Below are 5,273 nucleotides of genomic sequence, written 5' to 3'. Positions count from 1 at the left end.
ATTCTGCGAACAGCTCATGTAGTACGAGATACCAAATTTAGATATGATACCTAAACATACATAAATACGATGGCACGACTGACCTGGATGAATACATTGAGACTTATGAGTGGACAATGACATCACTCAGAATGGATAAGAAGTTCACCTGCATGTACTTCCTAATCACGTTATCAAGGAACGCATGCAAGTAGTTCAAAGCGTTGCACCCAGGAAGCATCTCAAGTTTTGAACAACTGTGATACCTCTTTCTCAACAACTTCACGCAACCTAGAAAGAGGAAAGGGGAAATGGAATACAAACTCCATAATGGCATGAAAACAGAAGAAGGGTAAGTCCATATGATTATACTATGACAGATTCACCATTGCAACGCTCAGCATCCCAGGCCACGAAGAATTCCTAGTTACGGGTGCCTTCGCCCAAGGGCTACTTCCCGACCGTCTATCCAAAAAGATATAAGGAATAATGCCAAAGACCAGAGATGAACTCAAGTATCAGGTGGAAAAGTATCTCAGGCAGATTGAGGGTGAAGAATGAAAAGAAGCCAACCTCAAAGCTGTGGCGAGCGCATACTTAAAACAAGAGGAAGCAAGTTCCCGCTCGAGCCCTAACCACCGAGATCGCCATGATGTGAGCAATGATAAACATAGCCGATACTTGAGGCGCCCATCTCGCAGGTTCCGTACATTCGGAAAGGATGAGCCCTAGAGTAGTAGGGTTGAGGTGCATCCCGTCGAAAAACCACTGCTGAAGCAAGAAAAATAAAAAGCGAAATATTACGAATATCACAAGAGCAAGACACACGATACTGGTGAATTCATAGTACTGAAAAAAGAAGTGGAGGAAACAGCTGACGGGAGACCTTACGGAGGTTGCGAAACACCTGAGGTCCAAGTTCGAAGCTGACCACAAAGTGGTTAGAGCTTGGAAATACACCGGCAAGTACCCGACTAAGAAGGAAAAATTATTCACGATAACGGGACCCCACGAGGGGAGTTAGCGCCAATAAATAGACGATAATATCGAGGTACTACCTAAAAACATCCTTAATATTAGATTCTCGTCAAAAGATCTAAGAATACTATGCTGGAACCCTAGGGATCCACTCTTGATAACTGGCTATGTACACCAAAAGAAAAGCCATCAAGTACTAATGGACAACGGTAGTAGCACCGACATTATTTACGAGCACTGTTTTCGCCAACTCCTATCCCCCTACAAAGAAGGTATAAAACCCTCAACTAGAGGTCCACTCGTCGGGTTCACGGGACATCAGTTATGGCCGATAGGCACCATAAACCTTCCACTCGTCCTAGTTAGCCATGACGACAATGAAAAAACCACAAGTTTAATAGAGTTATCGGTAGTACGTCACCCAGCCGATGATGATATGCTCTTCGTATGATCGACACTCTTCCAGATCCGGGCCATACCATCAACGATTCATGTCACGATGAAGTTTAGTACAAGTAGAGGGTCAACCAAAATCGTCACCGTCAACCCCAACACACAACGCCGCCAAGCCATCATTACATTAGGAACATTGTATGTTCCAAATAAACGAAGAACGAGCCACCGCATGACGAAGCATACAATCACGACGACTACCATATGAGACCAAGATAGCAGGCAAGAAGCCGCCCTGGTCAAAGAAAATCAGGGGGAGGGTGCAATAGCAACAACACAATTACGCCGGAAGTCGCAAAGATAGTTAGCGTGAACACTCACTAGGGTTTGATCTCCTTAAGCTTACTTATAGACCATCTGACAGTAAGAAGCCACAATGGATGGCATCAGGAGTGTATCAGTCACCCCATACCGAGCAAGGAAACGCCACCCTGCAGCCCCCCCAGGCTCTAGCAAGAGCATATAACAAGGTCCAATAACCACACCCAACGAGTAACACAACAAACGAAGAAAAGCTTGGGACGAACCCATGCAAAGAACGGGAAGTAGAAGTAAGATGATTGTAGACCCTTAGTGAGCCTCCCTGTGACAACCGTCACTTTCTGGTCAGGTCAAAGTCAAAGAAAGTCAACAAGTCAAACTGGTCAACTCGACTAGTACTAATATGATTACGGATTTCTTTATGGTTACTAATGTATGACTCTAAACCTTAAATGCAAAGTAACACTTGAAAGTTTCAAATGTTCAAAATTCTAAACCCTAATCAGAAGGAGGGAAGTAACAACTCTATAAAACACTATCACGTGCCCTTCGGGGGTGTATAACACTCAAAATGGGATGTAACTAAGCCTACAGTCTTTGAACTACGAAGAAAAACATTAATAAAGGCTCCCGACAAAGTCTCTCTCAATCTCTCCTATTATATCTATCTCTCTCCCAAATCTCTCCAAGTATGTGAAATCTCTCCGAAATCTCTCCAAGTATGTGAAATCTCTCCCAAATCTCTCCAAGTACGTGAAATCTCTCCCAAATCTCTCTATGTACCTTCCTCAGTCGAAAACAACCCAAAACCAAAGGAGAAAACCCAAAGGAACCCTCTTGGTCCGGAACCCTCTTGGTCCCGAACCCTCTTGGGCCGGAACCCTCTTAGTCTGGAACCGGACAATTTCGCATCCCCCTCAGCTTCGGAACTCCTTCCCTCCGAAAAGTGGCTCCGGAATGCCTTAGCTTCGGACTCCCCACTCCGAAACCATGAGAGTGCTTCGGAATATCCCCCTTGGGCTCCGGAATTGTGATTTTGACTCCGGAACCCTCGCAGGTTCTCATCCTTCTCCTGGTTTTCGACCAAACTTATATTTTGACATATAAGACCATATATATTCATATTTTAATCACATTTTGGGGGAAATCTCAACTTAACAACAATATCTAGTGGGTGAGATATTGAGATAGAGTGTTGATCTTTCCATGAAGTATGACACAAGTTAACCCCCATACCCATATAGGACAACCCTCAGTCACTATTCATCCATACCTAGTCAACTATTTGTCCTCTCACACCTCTCCTCCAGCTGGTATCTTGATCAAAAGTTGGAAACCCCCATCTCTCCTTCCACTTTACTTACTCTCTCACCAATAAACAAACACTTCTCTCTCATTTCCCTCTCAAAGAACTCGAGACTCCAAGGCTGCCTTTGAGCTTCTCACCCTCATTCAGTAAGTATTCTCATCCTACATTGAACATTCTTCACTCCTTCACTCAGATTATGAATCTCTCATAACAAATGTCACCATAATTGTTCATAGATCTTCAACTCTCCAAGCTCCTATCAAGTGTTCTTGACTTGGAAACCCTTTCTCTTCAGCATACATCTAAGGAAAGCACTCAAGGTGAGTTCATACCCCTACATTTTCATGTTTTCCTCTAGTTTTAAGGGGGGAATACAAGTTAATACATCAAAAATTTGGAGAGATCACATATTCGACATTACTCTGGATGAATCCCTTGTCAATTCCTGGGTTAATCCCATCCGAAGATGACTCGATGATGACTACAAGCCCTATCTCACCTTTAAGGAACCTCCCGCAGACGGTTATTGGGACATTCTCTGACAACCGTCACTTTCTGGTCAAGTCTGAGTCAAAGAAAATTAACAAGTCAAACTGGTCAACTCAAATAGTACTAATATGATTAGGGATTACTTTATGTTTACTAATGTATGACCCTAAATCTTAAATGCGAAGTAACACTTGAAAGTTTCAAATGTTCAAAATTCTAACCCAAGTCAGAAGGAGGGAAGTAACAACTCTATAAAACACTATCACGTGCCCTCCGGGGGTGTATAACACTCAAAATGGGATGTAACTAAGCCTACGGTCTTTGAACTACAAAGAAAAACATTAATAAAGGCTCCCGACAAAGTCTCTTTCAATCTCTCCCATTGTATCTATCTCCCTCCTAAATCTCTCCAAGTATGTGAAATCTCTCCCAAATCTCTCCAAGTATGTGAAATCTCTCCCAAATCTCTCCAAGTATGTGAAATCTCTCCCAAATCTCTCCAAATATGTGAAATCTCTCCCAAATCTCTCCAAGTATGTGAAATCTCTCCCAAATGTCTCCAAGTATATGAAATCTCTCCCAAATCTCACCAAGTATGTGAAATCTCTTCCAAATCTTCCCAAGTATGTGAAATCTCTCCCAAATCTCTCCAAGTATGTGAAATCTCTCCCAAATCTCTCCATGTACCTTCCTCCGTCGAAAACAGCCCAAAACCAAATGAGAAAACCCAAAGGAACCATCTTGGTCCGGAACCAGACAATTTCGCATCCCCCTCAGCTTCGGAACTCCTTCCCTCCGGAAAGTGGCTCCGGAATGCCTTAGCTTCGGACTCCCCACTCCGGAACCATGAAAGAGCTTTGGAATATCCCCCTTTGGCTCCGGAATTGTGATTTTGACTCTGGAACCCTTGCAGGATCGCATCATTCTCCCGGTTTTCGACCACTTTTGCGTTTTAAGCTTGTTTTTCATGATTTTCGCTTGAGATTTTCACCCAAACTTATATTTTGACATATAAGACCATATATATTCATATTTTAATCACATTTTGGGGGAAATCTCAACTTAAGAACAATATCTAGTGGGTGAGATATTGATATAAAGTGGTGATCTTTCCATGAAGTATGACTCAAGTTAACCCCCATACCCACATCGGACAACCCTCAGTCACTATTCATCCATACCTAGTCAACTATTTGTCCTCTCATACCTCTCCTCCAGCTAGTATCTTGATCAAAAGTTGGAAACCCCCATCTCTCCTTCCACTTTACTCACTCTCTCACCATAAAACAAACACTTCTCTCTCATTTCCCTCTCAAAGAACTTGAGACTCCAAGGCTGCCTTTGAGCTTCTCACCCTCACTCAGTAAGTATTCTCATCTTACATTGAACATTGATTATGAATCTCTCATAACAAAAGTCACCATAATTGTTCTTAGACCTTCAACTCTCCAAGCTCCTATCAAGTGTTCTTGACTTGGAATCCCTTTCTCTTCAACATAAATCTAAGGAAAGCACTCAAGGTGAGTTCATACCCCTATATTTTCATGTTTTCTTCTAGTTTTAAGGGGGGAATACAAGTTAATACATCAAAAATTTGGAGAGATCACAGATTCGACATTACTCTGGATGAATCCCTTGTCAATTCCTGGGTTAATCCCATCCGAAGATTACTCGATGCTGACTACAAGCCCTATCTCACCTTTGTGGAACCTCCCGCATACGGTTATTGGGACATTCTGTGACAACCGCCACTTTCTGGTCAAGTCTGAGTCAAAGAAAATTAACTAGTCAAACTGGTCAACTC

This window comes from Lactuca virosa, chromosome 8 (assembly GCF_052849685.1).
Source record: "Lactuca virosa cultivar CGN04683 chromosome 8, Lactuca_virosa_CGN04683_v6, whole genome shotgun sequence".
Classification (NCBI taxonomy): Eukaryota; Viridiplantae; Streptophyta; class Magnoliopsida; order Asterales; family Asteraceae; genus Lactuca; species Lactuca virosa.
The sequence above is the reverse complement of the archived record's forward strand: the minus strand, read 5'-3'. Positions refer to the sequence as shown.